This window comes from Scardinius erythrophthalmus, assembly GCF_964197995.2.
Source record: "Scardinius erythrophthalmus genome assembly, chromosome: 12".
Taxonomy (NCBI): domain Eukaryota; kingdom Metazoa; phylum Chordata; class Actinopteri; order Cypriniformes; family Leuciscidae; genus Scardinius; species Scardinius erythrophthalmus.
In genome coordinates, this window is record NC_138232.1 from 8,621,593 (window position 1) to 8,643,471 (window position 21,879).

Consider the following 21,879-nt stretch of genomic DNA (forward strand, 5'->3'; position numbering starts at 1 on the left):
ATGGTAATAAATATTTTCGCAGCTAGGTGGCGCCTGTTGGCGGTACACTTGGTTTTAGAGGGATTACTCAGCACTCGTTAGGAATTAATACATTTAATTAGATGCATTAAAAAGCTGAGATTGTAAGCTTTAAAATGATATATAATTTGTGTTGTTCCATTCAGTGGTTGATTAGTAATAAATTGTTTTCTTTCCGAATGGGAATAAATCAAATAAATAAATAAAAAAGCTATAGGCCGCCTATGGGCGGTTATAGGACATGACACAAATTAATAAATTTTGAAGCCACTAGGTGGCGCTCTTCTCACTTGAAATATTTTTTTTTTTTAGGCCTGCACTCTAATTTGATTTGAAATGTTGCATTTATTGAAAAATAAAATAAAATAAATAAAATAAAAATATATATATTAATTCTAATGGAAAAAATAGCTCATAAAAATTACATAATTAATGCAAAGTATCATAAAAAATTCTAAAAATTCTATATAATAATCAGAAAACATTATAGAACAAAACAATATTTGATTGGTTATCCTAGGACAAAGTTAAGTACAATTTTAAGGCTTCGCCCGTTTTCGGGCGGGAGGAAGCTAAGTGTGACCCAATTATGAAGAAGCCCAGAGGGTTAAATAATGTTCTTGTGTTTGTGCATTAAAACTAAAACAGTTGTGTTGACAGAATTAGAAAAAGTCATTTCTCAAATTTACACAACTCACTTAAGTTAAATTAACGAAATGCAGTTGTGTTACCGCTGCAGTACCGCACTTTGGTCAACAGGTGGAGCTATATTTGCGCATGCGCAAATATTTCAAAGAACGTTAATGCGTAGCTCATCTCTTAGCACTCGTTCTCCATTTTGTGGGAATCAAATCATGCTCAAACGGAGGCTGCAATCAACATTTTGTATTTATCTGGACCAAAAGGTGAGTTATTTTACTTCCTATCCTTTAATATTGAGGCTGTCAGTAAATTAGAATAGTCAATCGCTGTTTTTGTTGGTATTTATTGAAGTTGCTTTAGCACTTGTCCTCAAGTGGTGTTGTTAGCTGCTAGCGTTTTTTAGCTCTTATGTGATCTTTTAAACTTGCTGAACTTTGATAATATTTGAATTCACCCATACAAAAAATGGCAAATGACCTTATTTTTTTTATAAAATTGCTAGTTAAGAAGAGTTTTTCCATGTTGTGCCCCAATACAGCAGTTGTATCTAGTTTTAGTATAAATTTTAATAACTTCCTTAATGTTGAGCATTTTTATTTAATGTCAAATAATAACTCTGAAACTTTTGAAACACAGAATGCATAGGCATATGGCAATAAACACGTTTGACACTGACTCGAGTAAGATGGCATCTACTGTAGCATCTGGTAAGCTTATTAGGTCATCCAAAATAATTTTACTACAGTTTTTTTTTTTTTTGTATTATTATTATTATTATTTGACTCACATCTTCATTTTTGTTTCCTCAGAATTTTGGAGTCCTGCATGTGACGTGCATAGATTGTGGCTCTTCTCAAACATCCAGATCTAAGCTTTTAAAACACTTCAGGTTGGTACATGGACACAGACAAAGTTTTAAAACATGGAATTCGCTGTGGTCCCACATATGCTCAATACTTATGCAGGTTATCAAGGTGCTGATGGACAGAACATTTACGCACAGGAGACATGAGATGATCGAAGATCTGCGTTTCGTCACTGAATTTAATAACAGATAGCCAGCACTCTTTAGAGGTAAGTCTTTATAATGTAATGTCATCTGTGATGAATTACTTGGATGGTTATTGTATGCAATTCCAAATTATAAATTGAAGTATTTTAGATGTAATTCAGATAAATGCTGTTAAAGAAATACTGTTAGTCTTGGTATATGATAATATTGTAAAGACTCAAATTTATCAGCAACCAACCTGATTTGTCCTTTTTGTTCATTTCTGAACCCAGCTCCTCAAAAATTTCAAAAAGACAGAAGGAACAGCGGTAAAGAAGATCATAAGCATCCTATCAGTTATGGATCTGGTATGTTCTGTTATATTCTTCATCATTTTTTATCTGACAATAATTCACTATAGATTAAAATAGTATACCCAAAGATGAACATCATTTACTCTGCTTCATGTCACCGAATCTCTTTTATTTTTCGCTTTTCTAACTAAAAAGGTAAATTATGTGGTTGTACTGCTCATTTCTGTCCATGCAATTAAAGTCAACGGTGAGTTCCTGTTCTGAAGCTTCTAAAGTCACATGCAATTGTTTGATGCTATTGAAGCTTCGGAAGAAGAATTCACCATTGACTGTCATTGTAATGACAGAAATGAGCAGGAAAAACAGGAAAAAAGACTTTGGGAGTTTGAATGACATAAATGTCAGTAAAAAAAAAGAATACAGAACTTTTGGGTATCCCTTGAATTTTTGTATATAAGCTCTGGAATGTTAATATGTACATGATTAATTCTGTTTAAATTTCAGAGCTTGTTCGTCTCTTTACCCTATTTCTCAGCAGCATCAGATTTGTGATTTATGCACCTACAATTGGAACAGCTCTGACATCCAAGATTATTTAATGGCTTTTCTGTAGCAAAGCTTTTGGTTTAGAACCACTTATTACTTTTATTGTACTGATTCTCTGAATTTTGAGGCCCTCACAGATGCAGTTGCAGATAATATTTTTTTTTTGGCTCTTGTAGAAATAACTTTAGCATAATTTGTGTTAATTCTTCTGAACACTGCTTATTTGTCTCATTGTTCAGAATGACACCACTGGGAAAAGGTGAATTCATCTTGAATGCACTTGCTGTTTACCTGGCCCTCTCAAACCTTGTGAAGGAGTGCATGGTAAATTATTTACATTTATAAAAAATATTGGATGTTTCTCTAAAATCAACTATCCCTTTCACCCCTGATCTGTTGTTAATTGTTACTTTATGTATTTTTTTAGGATGTTGAACATGAAGTCCTATCCTCAGTACGCAAGACCACCTTAGGAATCTATGTGGTCAAACATGAAGGAGCAGAGGCTACAGATCCTTACAAATATGTTGGCATCATGATTTAAGGCATCTGAATACATGACAACCTGAACAATGTGCAGAAGTGTGTTCTTCGATGCCAGGTCTTATTTACGCCTGAAAAATAAACTCTTGAAATCTGAGGTTAGGAACATTTCTGGTCTTTCTATAATGTTGCACTGTTGACTGTTACAGTACTTTTGTTTCAATATCAACCATGTTACATTCCTTTGCATAATAGTCTTGTTTTAAACAACTGATAAATTGTTTGCTGCTTTTTTTGCAGAACACCTTTATAAGTAATGATTGATAAATCCTTTCACCTAAAGGCAATATGCTTTTTAAAAATTATTTATTTAATTATTTTCTTGAAAAGTGAAGGCAGTCTTTACAGAGTAAATATTGTGTACATGTTCACGTTGGAAATGTTTGTAAAAATGTAAACAAAATTGTAAAAAAGAAAAAGTGAATGTATTCATTGAATAAACTCATAATGAAACTGGATTATTTGTGTTGGTTGAATGTAAAAATATTAATTTTAGGATAATTGAACTTAATTAACTTAATTGTTTTGGACAAAATTAAGACTGTTAACCTTATTCAACTAAACGGCATTGGATTAACCTTATGTAATTAACTTAAGTTTATTGAAATAAATAATGTTACATAAATCCAACATAACCCAGTTATGTGGGACCGGTTGACATAAAATAGTTAATTAAAGCCAACATATCATTTCTTAGAGTGTAGTGGATACTGGAATTTCTATTCTAACTTCAATATGACACCTTGAAATATGTCAATATTCAGTAGGCCTAGCCTATAATTTTTAATACCATCGGGAAAACTACTACATACTAAATATTTTAATATCTACATTTTTGTCCACCCATTTTGTCAAGGCAATCATTATTTTCAAGCATTGAAAAGCACAATACTCATTGTAACAGTAATCTATTTGAATGGAAAAGTTTAATTCAAGTCTTCTAAAGAGACACGTCCACTTTATAAGGTGAGATTTTAATTTAGGCTTTTGTTTACATATTTAAACATTGATCAATAACCATTACAATAATCTAATATTTACTCACTCAGTGTATTTGTCTTTACAATAGGGTAACGTGAACTGTTGCAATAGCTCACACACAGCACAAGGAAGCTTGATTTCAAGCTTTAATTAATTTAATTTGCAAAAAGACTATAGATTTTTCATAACTTTTGACAGCGTTTAATTCAAGAGCATGGAGAGATTGGAGTTGGACGTCATTTGAGTCTGCAGTGAGAACCACTTGGAGAGATTCGCGATTACACATGATATGACACACAGTCCGAGAGCGCACACTCAATATCCGAGTCCAGTTCGTTCGTATATTTGAGAGCTCGCGTCCAGTTTTCTGCGATTACATGAATGTGCCCTCGCGTTATAATATTGTTCGTGACATTTGCCATTAAAATATGCCATAGAAACTTGCAGGTATTAATAAAATTATGCGTAATAGGCCTACCTGCAATCCCGCGCTGAGAGGAGGCGGGTGTGTCAAACTCGCTGTCGTTGAGATGAGAGAATGAGAACGCGCAGCTGGTAAAATATAGATATTTTGACAATACTATACTATGTAGTTTGTTGTTCCAAACTTTCAGTCCAGCCATTAATCACTCGGAGCTCCTCGCCTCCTTCATGATCAGCTCTTCAAAACCTGCTGCGACTGCGGCGGCTTTCATTCAGTCCAAATATCAGGGGTATTATTGGTCCGTTTACGATCGAATATTTTTATTGGTTACCGAAATGCCGGTCAAAGATTTGAATATCAATTCAAATTGTACTCAGTAACGAAATGTGATTTTACAAGTAGCGAAGTAGATTACTTAGCTTAATATGTACTTGAGTACAAGTAAAATTACAGATTTAAAAATATACTCAAAAAAGTACAAGTACCCAAAAAAACTACTTAATTACAGTAACGTGAGTAGTTGTAATTCGTTACTTCCACCTCTGGCAATCATTCAAACTAAGTCTTGAAAAATTGGAACAAAATGAAGTGAGTTTATGCTTAAAACAAGAAGAAATATCTGTCAATGAGTATTAAGGTATCTTGATTAAAGAATCTTTAGACAATTGCACTTGCAAACAAGAATGCTGAGGAAGAACTTCAATTTTTGCAGTGTGATTTGAAGGTGGTAAACGTTATTTCGATAATTTAGTGGTTGGGAGCAGAACGAATAGCCTAAAGCAACTTTTTTCTTTTGTTGCAAAATGAATAAAAAAGTAATGAGATCTGTTGAAAGTTTAATTACAAAACTCTGAAGTGTTGCTAATACAACAAATTGTGTTTATCCCTAGACATTTACATTTAGAGAATATATTGATGTATTGTGTTTAATTCAATTTATTTCTTAAATTTTACTGGTCTTAAATTTACCTTCATAAAACCCCTGAATTCTCTGAGAATTTTGCATTCATTTAGGAATAGGGTTATTATACAGAGGCCTTTCAAACAATTTAAGTCGTAAAAATTTGACCAAATGTTTGCATTATCATTATTTCAGTCAATTATTTCATTGTCTATTCCTAGCTGTATACTTTCAAGTCTCTCAGGGGACACATGCACTCCTACAAAAATATGGATTTATGGATACAAATCCTCTAAATTCCCCCATTTGGAGTTTTGACTAAGCTTTGGGTTTTATACGGTGACTGGGAGGGGATATGTTCGGTTCAGTTGGTTTTGACATGGCCACAACTTTTTAACTATTAACGTGATAATATGTCGTGGCCACAAGATATTAGTTCGAGGGAAGTTGGGAACATCATATTAACTCATGGGAACTTAATAATATGTCATGGCCACAAGACCATTTTGTTGAGGTAACAACATCCTTGTGTCGTGGACAAGCGATGTGAAGACACGGCCTCGAGATCAAATGTTAAAGCATAACTCTCACCAAAATGCAGCCTAGGGTCTTTTTGTGAATCTACCTGAGGCAAACTTTCGTTTAAAATCATAATTAGGATGGAAACGCCACTTTTAAGATTGACCATGCATATTTTCGTTTTCGGTCAAATTGCTTTTGAATGAGTGCTAGGGGCACTACTACAGTATGATAGCATCAAAATCGCTATTTTTAAAACACTAAGAAGGCTCGACACAACATTAAACTTTGCTCAAAGTACTCTACACATGAACTTGAGCATTGAGAACACTGTTTGTGTACACAGAGTTTACTAAAAAGAAAGGTTTTGAACAACTCACTGTAGCTGTTGTTGTTTCCGGCTGGCATTTTGTCAGTCAAAAATAGTCGATCTCCGAATGCAACGTAACAGGGAGGAGAGTAAAGATGGGAAGCTCCTAAAGCTTAGTTCTACATAAATTCACGGATAATTTGTTGTTTTGTCGTTAGTGAAAATAAATATTGACCTTGTATTTTGAAAAGGATCCTCATATAAGAAACAATACTAAAATTCAGAGTTAGTTCATTCGCATTCGGAGATCGACTATTTTTGACTGACAAAATGTTTGTTTTTCAAAATGTTCACTGACAAGATGAATGTTTTTTTAGCGCTGCTGACCTATTCTTTCACGTGCACCGTAGACGCGCGTGCACACACAATATGACATCACACTCTGCGCATATGTTTTACAACAATAATTTAACATATACATAGTCCTAACACTTTTTAAATAGCCCACTTAATGTGTTTATTACAAATGAATAACTAAATGCTTAAAATAAATAAAAGTAAATGAAGAAAAATTTGCGTTTAAATTATATATTTAAACTCGTGAACGCCCCCCTTTCAAAAATCTTGCTTCCAACGCCCCCCATTGTTCTCTGAACGCCCCCGTTGAGAACCACTAATTTAAGAGATTAGTTCTAAAATAATGAATCATCCAGTAATGAAACAATTAAAGTCTTTATGAGTGAGTCATTGACTCATTTATTCAAACCGATGTTATTTTTAACAAAATATTTAAATATAAAAACAGAGTGCAGCAATTACCATTTTGTTAGAACTAGGGCTAGGCACTGTATGACTGTATAACGTGATCATGGAATAAAGTGTCTATCGTTAGAGATTCTGTTTAGTTTTCTTTTGCATCAAATTGCATTTGAATGGCCAAATAGACGCACAATAATGTCAAAATGTCCGTCGTGTGGAGTATTCATATAAACATAGTCAGTGTAAACATAGAGTAAATGTTGTTTATAATGACGAATAATCGAAGATTAAAAGATTTATGAATTAGCCTACACTTTTGTAAATTGTATTTGCCTATTATGGGCTAATTTAGCAGGATTAGAAATATGTTCAGTGCATAAGCTACTTTAAGTTGGATATCTTCGATGCCTCAAGCTCAGCTATTAATCTATTATTGAAGAGCCATAAACCCTGGCCACACATGATGTTCTTTTGATGCTTGTTTTAAGTATGTATCCTGTAGTTTATTCAGTTCATACATATGCAGTAAGCTGCATCCAGACAAGCCCCCCTGTTGAGATTGTATACGAACTGACAAAACTTTGCACAAAAAGACACAAAGTGAATCTCTTACTGTGATTTGCAAAGTATCAAGGGCCATTCCCATTTAGCATGATTTGTCTTGTAAATATAGTGCGGTAATTGCTCTGCTGAAGAACAGCAGCCATAATAGCCTTCAGATGCTCTTTTCTGAGTCCAGGGTTGAAGAACTCTTCTTTGTCAGTACATTGCAGGAGCAAAGAGATAAACAACTGCCAAGTGGCAAAATTCAAAGACTGTTTTGTTCTTCTCAGAATAAGCTATTAACCTTGCACTCTAGAACATTAATTATGAATTCCCTTCATCACTCGAAGAAAAAAAGTGTTAGGGCACAAAGTTACACTTGGCAGCTCGTCAAAGGCTACGTGAAAGGATCCTTTGCAGGTTTTTAAATTGGGCAAACGGAGCAAACAATGCATTTGAAAAAGCCACACTGCAACTTCATTTTCAGAACAATAGCGGCCTTGTTCCCAGAGGTGGCATTTCTCATTTTTCTTATCTGTGCACCTTGAAGGCTGTCACAGCGGTGAGCGGTGTGCCTCTGTTGTTCGCCATGGATCGGAGAAGTCTCCTGAGGTGAGAGCCTCGGCGCTGGTATTGAGTCATGGCGCTTTTGAATTTTGTCTACAGCTAGGTCTTTCCTATCAGACTAATTTGAGAGAGGGGTTTCAGATGAGAAGAGTAAAACTCTACCTTCCCCAAACTCCTGCTGGATGTCGATGCATTGTGACGTTGTAAGTGTCCTCTGTGAAGCCTGTGAATTGCTTTCCCGCAGGGAATGTCAAGAGGGTAGAAAATTGCAGCACTTTAGGTCGACTTTAACAGGCATCTCCTCTTTTATTCGAGCTTGCTGACAGATCACATTTATCTTGTTATAGAACCTGCATTGCATGGGAAAGAGAATTATGGATATGGAGAATTACAGAATTATGGAGAAGATATGGATTTTGATGGTGCTTATTCTTTAAGTTAAATCTTTAAATTAAACAAAATGATTAGCTGTGTTCGATATCGCACCATATACCCTTACTCGCCATATTCCCTACATTGGTCCATAAATATAGTCCCCTTGAAGGGGTGAATGAAAACGAGTGAGCAAATTTGGACACTGAGTGTGCCGGAAGGGCTGCAGCTTCATTTGAAACGCAAACTAGCATCTCCAGAATAAAAACTTTTATCTTGAACTCTGTCATGTATAAGCCTTGATTAAACCATTTAATAATCAATTAAAAGGGAATTTATACCTGTATGATATTATGCTGTAGCCACATTGGACCAGCAAATTGGAAAATGGATGGATGATTCAGCCGCCATCTTCTGGCGAGATGCGGAAATTCATTTGGCGGCCCCTTCACAGTGCATTATGGGTATTTTCTCTAGTCGTTGAGCATACATCAGACATTTGTTATTGCAGTGCATCATAGGATTGAATGAGTACATTTGATAGTGTCCACAATGGTTTCGGACACCATACAAATGGCTGTCGACTGTCCCCTCAATAATGCCCTATTTAAGGGTATACAGTAGGTGATGATTTCAGAAACAGCCAGTGTTTGTGTATAGAGAGAGAGAGAGAGAGAGAGAGAGAGAGAGATTTATAAATGCAGAATAATTTAAAGTTTTTAAGTAAAGAAATTATAATTTAAATTATAATTTAAAAAAACATGATCCAAATATTGTTTCTTCACAGCAAGATATGTCTGTTTGTCTTTCTCTTTTGAAGTGTGTAAAATGATAGCCCATCATTTATAATCTGTACAGATTCTCTTCCGCGCACCTTTATTGTTGTAAACATAATTGCTTACATTTGTAGTGTTTCATTACTGGGAACATTGTCTTCCAATCAAATCAGTGACAGCCATGATTGTTATAATGTTAGCTTGTTTGATGTTTATAATTGCCTTTTAATTATGTTCTTCTTGTATGATTGTAATTTCCCCCCTCTTCTTTCTCTAACTTTGTAACTTTGAGGGCAAAAAAACTAAACAAAAAATACACTTATTTTATCTATACCTGCAGAATATGATAAATTAAAGACTTCAGTGTAGGTGACATGAGTCCACATGCAGGGGAAGTACAGTCATAAACATTGTTTGGATCGTCACACTATCATACACTATCATGACTCACCGTGGGACAACATATTGAGTATTGTGGTATAGCAATACTTTTTGGGACAAGAGTGTCACTGTGGCACCAAGTATCAATACTTGGACTAAATAAATACTTATTTACTTGATATTGTATTGGTTTTATTTTGGTCCAACTACATCTACACTGATATGATGACGATATTATTTCCCTGCTAGTGACGGTGATGTCTCTCAGTCTTTATTCACCTTTTTCTCATGTTTTCTCAATAGAATTCATAAAGTATGGAATACAATAGCATAGTTCTAATAGGGGCACATTTGTAACCCAGTGTTACAACATGCTAGCCTAGAAATCTAGACGCACCCTGGCGGCAGCAAAATGTATTTCGCAGCCAGGGTAGTCTAGCAACTCTCAATAAACCTTCTCGCTGCAAAAACCCAGATTGGGTCAGGCCAATCACGTTGTGTATAGAGTAGGCGGGGGCGGGCTTAACATATGACGACAGAGTTGCGACGGTTAACTGGCTGCTGCTACTTGAAAACAAAGAATGGCGGCTGCTGATGGAGAACAACGGTCTTTCGAATCGGCTTTGGCCGCGACTCTGGAGGACTTGGAGTTAAGTTTTTCTTTGAGAAAAGAGCAAAGAACGGCACTTAAGTCATTCTTAAAAAAAGGAAGATGTGTTCGTCGTTTTGCCAGCCAGATATGGCAAAAGTTGAATCTATCAACTAAGCTCCGCTGTTGGGAAAACGCTCTGGTTGGTTGAAGCTGTCCTATTGCGTGCAGAGGGAATTTGAAAGACAGCCGTTTATCCCGCCCCTCGGATTGAGCCGTGACTATGGTGAGTTTCCAGACCTAACATCTTGATGTAGGTCTGGCTTGCCAGGCTAACAACATGCCTCACTTGCACAACTGGGATTTAAACCCTGCTAGTGTCTTATAGACACAGACTGTGCATAGAGATCGATTTAAGATTTAAACTCTCTTCGATACAAAAACATACCCTGTGTGAGTTCCTGTGTTTAATGTTGATTACATTAATCGAATATCCATAGTGATGTTAATTTTAAACACAGTATTGTCAGTATTTTTTTCAACAAAATAATGGCTCCACGAAAGCCACAGCAGAACAGCAGCACACAAGCAGTGTTTGTGAATGAATCTGTGGCTTTGAACAAATTGTGAGAGTCAATGCTTCAATGATTCATAATTACAGCCACTTGCTTCGTTACTGAATGAATGAATGACTCGATGACTCACTCATAAAGACAGTTACTTGCCGCCACCTAATGGCGGTTTTAATTTAATATTTAAAAGCATCACTTTGTTTTTTTTTACCATCATTGCATATTTCTTTATTGAACTTTTTTTTATTTATTTACATTTATTCATTTAGCAGACGCTTATCCAAAGCGACTTACAAATGAGAACAATAGAAGCAGTTAAACTAACAGTAGGACAGCAATATGCGTTGTTGTACTTGACCCTTCTCAGTTTAATCTAACGCAGTACATGTAAATTTTTTTTTTTATAATTTTTTTTTAATGAATAGAATAGAATAGAAGAGAAAGTGTTAGTATTACTGGATCAAGTGCTGCCGAAAAAGATGCGTCTTCAGCCGTTTCTTGAAAATGGCTACGGACTCAGCAGCTCTGTTGCGTTAGGCAGATCCTTCCACCAGCAGGGAACAGTCATGGTAAAGGTCAGAGAAAGAGATTTTGTGCCTCTTTGAGATGGCACCACAAGACGACGTTCGCTTGCAGAGCGCAAGTTTCTGGATGGCACATAAGTCTGAAGCAATGAGTTTAGGTAAAAGGGAGCAGAGCCAGCGTTCTGTATAGGCAAACGACAGTGACTTGAATTTGATGCGAGCGGCAACTGGCAACCAGTGCAATTTTGTGAGGAGAGGAGTGACGTGTGCTCTCTTCAGCTCGTTAAAGACCACTCTAGCTGCAGCATTCTGGATCAGTTGCAGAGGTTTGACAGAGCAAGCTGGAAGACCAGCCAGGAGAGCATTACAATAGTCCAGTCTGGACAGAACAAGTGCTTGGACAAGGGGTTGTGTAGCATGCTCTGATAGGAAGGGCCTGATCCTCCTAATGTTGTACAAGGCAAATCTGCATGACCGGGCAGTTCTAGCAATGTGGTCTGTGAAGTTCAATTAATCATCCTGGCTGACCTTGATGGAGTTATGGATGATGAGCCTAGCTGAATGGTGAAATTGTGATGAAGTGTTGGGTTGGCCGGGACCACTAGTAGCTCTGTCTTCGCAAGGTTTAGTTGAAGGTGGTGGTCCTTCATCCATCCAGAAATGTCTGTCAGGCAGGCTAAGATGCGAGCAGCTACCGTCGAATCATCATGGTGTAAATGACAAAACATAAACATACAAACGGATAAATAAATAAACGAGGCGTTTCTCTGACTGGATGTCCTTCTTCCATTTTTGGCCTATACTGGCGCTAAAAGAGGAGTATGGGAAATCCTGTTCTCATTAATATTCATAAACTCATTACCATAGCTATTCTTACCTGTAAAAACGTCTCGGGTTACGTATGTAACCCTCGTTCCCTGAGTAGGGAACGAGACGCTGCATCGATACTCGATACTTTGGGGGAATGCCTTCGGTATGAAGCGTCTGAAGTCAACTATGGAACTATTCCAATCTTGATTGGTGCAACGTCACCCGTGACGTCGCATGTGACGGTGATCCGGAAGCTACAAAAGGGTCACAGGAACCAGGAAATGTTAGCTTCTAATTGGTCAAAGCAAGTCGTTCTCAGGGGCGCGAAAAGTGTGGCCGAGGGATGCAGCGTCTCGTTCCCTACTCAGGGAACGAGGGTTACATACGTAACCCGAGACGTTCCCTTTCGTAAAGGGAACTCCCGCTGCATCGATACTCGATACTTTGGGGAACGAATACCCACGCCGCCACACTGAGAGTAAAAACGCCCTGGTATAAAGCATCTGGTACACTCACGGACGATAGAATGAGTAGAGGGCAGATCCAAACTAGCTTGTCATAAGATTTGGTGCAAGAAGGGGAGGTCTGGAGCCGGAGGCTCGACTGACCTCATGGCTGGGAGCCCCAGACAGTAGAAAATATTAGATGAGAGGTGAAGGCAGAAGCGCACCTTGTACTTCAAATATGAGTGGTTTTAGATAACCAACTGTACTCTTAATAAAGGGAATAGCTCCTAACCCTTGATGCATAACTAGATGGACTGACTCCTCTCAGCCTGAGTCCTAATGTAGGAACCTCAAAGGCTATGACCTTGACCATCCGACACATGCGATGGAGGATGGAATACCTGAAGAATCTTAACATTGCCTACAAGTACCTCAGTACAGGGCAAAAATAACGTTGAGTGGCTCCCACGCTAGCAAGTAAGAGGGGGCACGACCACCACTCTTCCAGAGAGTAAGACGAGCAGGAAGCAGACTCAATAGATTCTCCTATATATACTTATATATCTCAAATATATATTCGTATACCTCACCCACAGGACATGATGGGTGCCAGGGATAACCCATCAGCCTGATGCCAATAGGCTGGAAGAAAAGGATTCATCCTCCAATCTACAGGAACATGGAGTTTCAGTGGGAACGTCCTTTCGAGAACACCCTTAGAGGCTTGCGGAGGGCACTGAGGCCGCCACAGAGGCCCTAAGCATGAACAGGAGATCCCGTTAGAGAGCGGGATGGAACACCAGTACTGAAGCCAGTGGGCAGTAATAAACTGGGTTCAATGCCCTCCCTAACTTAATTGTTTAGTTCCTAGTAGAGTGGGGTTCTAGTATGGATGTCCTGACCACCTCGGTGGAAAGGGCAACCTAATTATGGGTGGGACCCCCTCAGGGGCCAGACCCATAGTCTCCATAACTCTGGTCGGGGATGAAATAATATACCATCAGCCTGAGACAGAAGATCTCTCCTAATAGGAATTTTCCATGGAGGACTCTCCAAGAGACTAATAAGGTCCGAAAACCAAATTTGGGCCGGCCAGTACGGAGCTACAAGGAGTAGTCTCACTCCGTACCTCCTGACCCTTTCTAGAACCCCAGGGAGCAGAGCGATCGGGGGAAAAGTGTACAGATGTGACCTCAGCCACATCTGTACCGTGGCATCCAAGCCCAAAGGAGCTGGATGTGAGAGAGAGTACCAGAGCGGGCAATGAGAGTTCTCATGAGAAGCGAACAGGTCAACCTCCGCCCGGCCAAACTCTCTCCATATAAGCTCAACCACTTCAGGGTGGAGCCGCCATTCCCCGGGCCTCGGCCCCTGCCTCGACAGGATGTCTGCTCCCATATTTTCAACCCCAGGAATATAAATAGATCTGACAGAGAGAAATTTGTCCTGGGACCAAAGAAGAATTTGATGCGCCAGTCTACAAAGAGGGCGAGATCTCAAACCTCCTTGGCGGTTGATATAAGAGACCACTGACATATTGTCTGTCCTAACAAGAACATGATGGCCTCTGAGGTCTACAAGGAAGTGCCTCAGGGCAAAAAAAAATACAGCCAACATCTCCAAGCGATTAATATACAATGTGAGATGATGGTCCTTCCAAGTACCTCGGGTGTAACGGCCCTCCATAACCGCACCCCAGCCCGTGAGGGACGCATCCGTGGTCAGAGTTTTTCTCTCACATGGTGCTCCCAAAACCGGGCCCTGAGACAGGAACCATGGTTTCTTCCATACGACAAGAGAACGAAGGCATCTGCGCGTAACTCTGATCGTACGAAAAGGGTTTCCCAGAGGAGAAAATCCCTTGTTCCTGAGCCACCACTGCAAAGCCCTCATATGGAGCAGACCAAAGGGTACTACCGTGGAAGCTGCAGCCATAAGACCCAAAACTCTTTGAAAGTGTTTGACAGTGATAGCCTGGCCTAACCTAATACTCTTCATTGTGTTTAGGATAGTATTTATACAAGCAGGAGACAATTGTGCCCGCATTGACTAAGTCCCACTCTACTCCCAGGGACGTAGTCCTCTGAAGAGGAGTTAAGGAACTTTTCTTCACATTGAGTCTCAACCCCACGCACCTCAGATGGCGCAAAACAACATCTCGATGTTGAATTGCTAGTTCTTTTTGACTGAGCCAAAATGAGCCAGTCATCTATAAGATACGGACCCCCTGAAGTCTCAATGGAGCAAGGGCCGTGTCCATACATTTAGTGAAGGTGCGAGGGGATAAGGCTAGGCCGACTGGAAGAGTCCAGAACTGATGCGCTTTTCCCCCCAAAAGCGGATCTCGGAAACTTCCTGTGATGGGGTTAGAAGGGAAAGAGGAGTTAAGGAGCTTGTGGATCTATCAAGACAGACCAGTCCTCGGAGCTGGTCTGACTGACAGTCGGTAACTTGAATCTGAACCCCCTCGGAGGTTGATCCAGTACCCTGAGATCCAAAATAAGGCCTAACTCCCCCCCTCATAGGAACTATGAAGTGCCAGCTGTAGAACCTGGGCTCCCGTAAACCAAGGAAGAGCCCACTTTGAGGTTTCCTGTGTTAAGAGGGACTAGACTTCCTGTTCCAAAAACCGACCCTGCTCTGGGCTGGCCGACATGTGAACCACCCTTGGTAGATAATATTTGTATATTAACTCCACTGTAAGCAGGACCCCCTAGGCTGTATTTTGAAGACCCCTCGGGGTGTCTAAATATGCCATTATGGGGACCAGTCCCTCGAGACTGGCCTCGGCTATAAATTTCCAAATGGCTTCGGTGACCTGAAGCAGCTAACTGGCAGGAACTAACCGAAATATGCTCTCTACAGACCTCCTGAGAGGCGGCGAACTCGACAGTGCCGCAACGTCTTCGGGCAGATACTGCGATTTGTGTTCGCTGGAAGCCGATGTGTCCCGAAGCGCCATCGGCGGCGGGAAGCGAACATCGATTTCCTAAGGGCTGCATAAGGGGGCTAGACTACTGTACTCGCTCTCCTGGGGGAACGCCCATAAGGGTCTGCGTGTTACGACAAGACCTCTTAGTTGAAGCCGTCTTAGCCCGAGAGACAGTCCTCAGACCTGTCTTCGGTATGGAGAGCTTCGTGCGAGAATGTTTCCTCTGGCCCCAAGCCTTATACGGGGGGGCACAAGAGGGAACCCTCTCAAAATATGAGGAGCTGGCGGCTGTCCCATGAGGCTACCCCCTGGCAGCAACCCCATGAGACCTGGACTGACAACTGGGGATAGCTGATTGTCGCTCTGTCTCCTGAAGCCTCTCGACAACGGTTCTTGCCGCGTCACCAAAGAGGCCAAAAGGTGAAAGTGGAGCATCGAGAAGGAAAGCCCTGTCTTTCTCCCCGATCCACAAGCGATTAAGCCATAAATGTCTCTCTGAGACGACTAGTGCTGCCACGGCCAATAGCACGGGCCGTCTCTTTAATAATATGGAGAGATAAGTCAGCTACTCTACGAAATTCAGTAATATAGAGTGAGACCTCCCAGTTATAGTCCACCTGCTTGAGGAGGTCAGCCGGGTATGCCTGTAATAACCCCATCGTGTGTGGGCATGCACCAGCTCGACCACCGCCATATATGCTTTCCCTAACAAATTCGATGTACGAGATTTGGAGGGAAGTGTCTGAGCTATCAGGGGTGACGCAATGTCGGGGAGAAAATATTTCGCAAAATAATCCTCAACCCGAGCCATCACCTAATAACCATTTTCATTAGATTCCCTAATGGATGAGTAAATATATACATGGGGGAAAATAATTGAGATGAAAATGGATTTTTCCACGATCTTGATACCTCAGTATGGAGATCAGTGAAAAAGGGAAGGCTCTGACACGGAGATTGTGACTGGGTCTGCAGGAAGCGCTCATTCATTTTATTTTTCTTAGTCGCTTCCTGCTTATTATATGGCCATTTAACATTTAATTTAACCACTGCCCTGATTACAACCTCCAGCAACTCCTCACTAACGGAAATATGGGGTGGCGAATCCCCATATCCACGTGATTTAGTGTTAATAGATAATATCTATCTCCTCGGAGACAGATAAATCAAACGCTGTGTCTTTAACACGGTCGGAAGAAGCCGCAGCGCGGGCTTCCGAACCGTGCGCGAGACCAGTGGAGCTGGTTAATAAACACTGAGAAAGGGTCGCAACCGTCTCAGTATCATATGCCAGCCCCACGTGCGAATCACATGCATACAAGCGGCGCGCTGCCTCAACAGACGCGGGACCTGATGCACTGGAAACGCGAGCCTGATCTAACTGATCGAACAGGCTCAAACGGGAGCGGAGCTTTTTCATTGAAAACAGTTTGCACAGACAGCGCCCTCGAGCACCGCCCGTGCATGCTCCACTCCCAGACAAACTACACAAAGCGTGTGTGTGTCATCCTCGCTTAAATAACGTGGGCAAGGGGACGCACACTGCCTGAATAGCTTCTCTTTTTTCGCCATAAATAATACTCTTTTCACGGGACAAACAACACCAAATAGAACAGACAAGATGACATAGAGCGCTTGCTGAAGACCAGAAGCTAACATTTCCTGGTTCCTGTGACCCTTTTGTAGCTTCCGGATCACCGTCACATGCGACGTCACGGGTGACGTTGCACCAATCAAGATTGGAATAGTTCCATAGTTGACTTCAGACGCTTCATGCCGAAGGCATTCCCCCAAAGTATCGAGTATCGATGCAGCGGGAGTTCCCTTTACGAAAGGGAACTATAATTCTTGATATCTGTAATTGAATTTTCACTACTACTGTATATGTAAATTTGGATGTTCAATCAAATAATGAGAGGTTATTAAAGTCATGGATATTACTTCCAGGTGTATAAGGACACTAATTGTCCATTTCGAACAGAGCCACATGGAGGGGCTATCAAAATAAGAAGTTTAAATGCTAAACTGTAAAGACATACTTTAAAGGCAGACCATTTTCACAACATATAGTTAAAAGGAGGCGAGCTATGAAACTGAGCTTTTCAAGTTTATCAACAAGACTTTCAAATGCCATTTTAAAGTTCACTCTGAGTTCATATGTGGTTTAGGCAATGCATGGTGAGTGACTGAAGAAATATCTACTGTAGAGATGGTAATTACGAAAGATCCTTTATCACACATACGCGTGCACATGCGCACACACACTCAAACACACAAATGATACCACGATCAGGGAATGAATTAAATATTATAATGCAAATTAGGCCTTTAAACCAGTAGTTCATCAAATATTCTGTATTGTGAGGCCTTAGAGTTTTAGGAATAACCACATCTGAAATATTCAGCGGAGATTGGCAGGGCTTCAGAGAAGGTTGACAGTAATGAACATTTTTAGAAAATATGCATAGCAATAGATAAAATTGAGCAGCAAACTACTGTTTTGACTGTATCCATCTATTTTTAGACAACACAGAATGTGACGTAGTTTAAACCACCTCTCTCATCATCAAGATGTATTGATTTTTTTTTTACATTTTTTACTTATCATATACAAACATTGTATTAGTATAATATCCATACATGCTATATACAGTATCTACATATACAGAAAGTCTATATTTATACACTACCATGCAGTCAGTAAGATTTTTGAAGTCAGTAATCATTTTTTGAAGGAAATTTGTCATTTTATTCAGCAAGAATGCATTGATTTGATCAAATGTTACAGTAAACTTGTGTATAATATTACAAAATTTCAAATAAATTATGTTTGTTTGAACTTTTTATCAAAGAATCCTTTGTTTTCAACATTGGTAATAAGAAGTGATGTTTCCTGAGTAGCAAATCAGCATATCAGAATGATCATGTGACTCTGAAGATGGGAGTAATGATGCTAAAAATTCAGCTTTGCCATCACAGGAATATACTACTTTATAAAATACATTCAAATAGATTGTAAACTGTTAAATATTTTACAATAATACAGTTTTTACTTTATTTTGCTCAAATAAATGCAGCCTTGGTGAGCAAAAGAGACTCTTTTTAAAAACATAAAAAAATCGTACAGACCCAAAACTTTTGAACAATGGTGTATAATTAGATGTATTCACTTTTTGGTTGTGCTTCTACCAAACCTGTCATGTGCCTTCAGTGCATGACATCTGACACCAGGTTTCATTTCAATATTCCATAGTGTGAGAGAGAGCTCATTCATGAAAGAAAATTTGTATGTGTCCCCAGACAGCATGAGAGCTTCTGAGGCAGCCGTCCCTAAATTAAACTGTTTACATCTTATAATAATACTAAAAACTTCTGTGCTTGAGTACTTAGATGTCGGTGGCACCACTCAATTATTAATCACTCAGACGAGAAATGAGCTGAATTGCTTTTTAAGTGTGAAAAATAAGGGACATATTATAACCAAAACCTTTTTTCTTAGTCACGCACCCTTGAGTTTTTGATAATGAAGAACTGTTAACAATCATATTGATTAACTTCATGTCTTACCAACAGTTAGAAAAGATGCACAAAACTATAAATGGTAATAAAGGGGCTTTGCATTTAAATGAATTTACAGCAAAAATTTCAATAAGATTTTATAGTAAGAAATTAGAACTCTTATCTGTTATCAGTGTCAGCTTTTATATTAGAAGAGGTCAAATAATGTGGACCGAAGGTCTTGCATCTACAATCTTATTTGCTTTATGCAATGTATGGTTTTAAATATACATTTTGGCATTGTGGATTATAGCTTTTTTTCGTGATGTATTGCTGTATTATTTGATCTTAAGTTGTTTCAAAATAGAAACAAACTTTAAAGATCTAAGCTCACATTGGATATATTTTCCAAAGTTATGTAGGTCAGCTGTGGTCGGACATTTTGTTCATGTAAAGTTTGAGGAAACAATTTGGAAAAGCAATGCATGATTGTACAACCTCGGATTAGAAAAGCTGAGCATTGGGTCAAAACATTTTTTTTTCTTCAGCTGGTAGCCAACAGTTCAATATCAATAAGGGGGATTTACCTTGACATCTATTCATTTTTACTTGTCTCATCGAAAGTGGTGGATTTGGTTTGAACTGTCAGTTAAGGTATTTTGTTAAAGCAAATTGTTTTCTGATAACGTACAGAAGCGGAATAAGTGTTGTTCTACAATATGTTTATTTAACAGGGACATCCTGTGAATTAAATTTAAAAGAGCATTGCTGTGATGTATTCAAGGTTAATGCCTAAATGTATATGCATTGCATGACAAAATTGTCAATTTATTACTTTGTACGACAACCCAGTATTTCCTTTTTAAGTAATTAAATATAAACAAGCACCTCCAAAACAATAAAGTACAAAGTATGCAGTTTTTATGCTAAAGCCTAAGGCAAGGGCAGCTTATATAGTCCACACAGCAAAAGCCATCAAGTAACGTATATCAACACCTTGTGCTGGTGGAAATGAATAAAAAACATTTATATGCAAGGCGATAATTCACTCTGGCACCTATGACCAAGTACAATTATTAAAATTGTAAGTCTCAATTTGAAACTTAGGGGCTGTTTACACAACACCATTTTCAACTAAAAACGAAAACTTTTTATGCGTTTTGGCCGTTCGTTTAGATGACAACAGCGTTTTGGGTGCCTGAAAACATTTGAAAATGGATTTTAAAGTGCAAGTTTTTCAAAACGGTCTCCATGTAAACAACAAAAACGCGAATCTCTGAAGACGATGATGTCATGCACATGCGTGTTACGTGTTCAATCTATAGTGTTTCATTGTAGCAGCAGAATACAGTCTTTAGTCATTTTGAGATCCGTGTGAATGGGGATTGTTTTGACAATCATGTCGTCTGTATGCGGAAAACTCAAAGGAAAGACTTCTCCATTTTAAGCATATCGTTGTCATGTAAACGTACCCTTAGAGCACCTTTTTTTACACTAGATCTTCTACTGAAAACCTGAGACTGTTTGAAATCAGAGTTTAAGACTTCTTATAAAGACTTAAATTCTGTTTCAAATAAATGCTGGGTTTTTTTACTTTCTGTTCATCAAAGAATCATGAAAACATGTATCATAGTGTTACAAACGGCCTGTTTGTGTTTCATTTTCATGAACTTTCAATTTGTTTTTATCAGTCACCTGTTTTCATTTGTTCCAGTTTCCCACTCCTCGTTTGTAACTATGGTGTGTTCCTGCTATTGGATTATTTTTACACTAGATCTTTTATTGCAAACCTGAGTCTATTTGAATTCAGAGTTAAGTTTGGATGGTTAGTGGGAAAGTGATACTTTAAAATTTAGGTCTGGGAACCACTGGTAATTACGAAAGCAATCCATCCTAACTTGCACTGTGCTATTGATGATGTACTGTATAATTTGTTTATTTCTAGTTGCAATTATTATACAGTAGTGTAGGCCTATAATGCATTTCTCACTTCTGGTTGCCCCGAATTAAATGTCCTCTGAGAGCAGCTCATATTCTTTGCATCTCTTGCAATCCACCCAGCAAAGGCAAGTTTATTTAAAGTTTTGGTGTTAAATCTAAAGGGACAAATACTTTAATAACACAGTGAAACTGGCATCTTTTCCTCTCCCAAAAGTACAATCTTAAAAGAGACCTGATGCAGGTGGAATCAAATTTATGCAGTTGAAAGTTGTCTTTTCTTCTTCTTTGTATAATGTATAATTTGTACTTCTTCTATGTATAAATATTGATTTCTTGATTTTAATCGATTCTCATTTTTATGAACTGATGTCGATTATAAAATCTTAAGAATTGATCTTTAAAGGACCGTTCATACCAAGGACAACACATTTTTTTTTTTTTTTTAGATGAATGATAAAAACATTGACAGCCAATCAGAATCCATCCTGCAATTTCAGAGAGGCTAGCATAGCAAGCTGGCTTTGAAAAAACAAGATCCCACCCTTCTTTAAGAGCGCTCTCAAAAGCCACGCCTCCTTCAAAACACATGAACACACACAGCAAAACCTGCAAAGCATCATGAGAGACACTGAGTTAAATTGAGAGAGAGAATTACAGATGTCGAAATACAATGTGTTACAACACTTCCTGGTCTCCCCAGCCACTGAAGGCAAAATATAAATTTGGGCATCTGTGTTTTTTGACAGCTCTACATGGTTTTCACACCACAGAGCAAAAACATGTTGGTTGAGCAGTTAGAGCCCTTTCTGCTACCATTGTGCCCTGGAGCAAAGCACTTCTGCTCCTGGTGAGCAATAAAACGGCTTACCGCTTGCTCCGTCTCCTTCCTTAATCTTTGTATCAGACGAGAGCAGGACTTCAGAGAAAAAAAGACTTCTAGAGTCCATCTGTGTATGCTAAAAGTCCAAAAATATCTACCA

The 21,879-nt window shown here is 38.9% G+C and overlaps 1 long non-coding RNA gene across 1 annotated transcript; it reads left to right on the forward strand.

The window, feature by feature from the left end:
- Positions 1-791: 791 nt before the first annotated feature.
- On the forward strand, positions 792-3,511 carry LOC308699448. Its single transcript, XR_014031188.1, has 7 exons — positions 792-923; positions 1,297-1,367; positions 1,470-1,549; positions 1,626-1,734; positions 1,945-2,019; positions 2,751-2,835; positions 2,939-3,511. It is a non-coding gene; the product is annotated as an uncharacterized lncRNA (long non-coding RNA).
- The last annotated feature ends 18,368 nt before the right edge of the window (positions 3,512-21,879 follow it).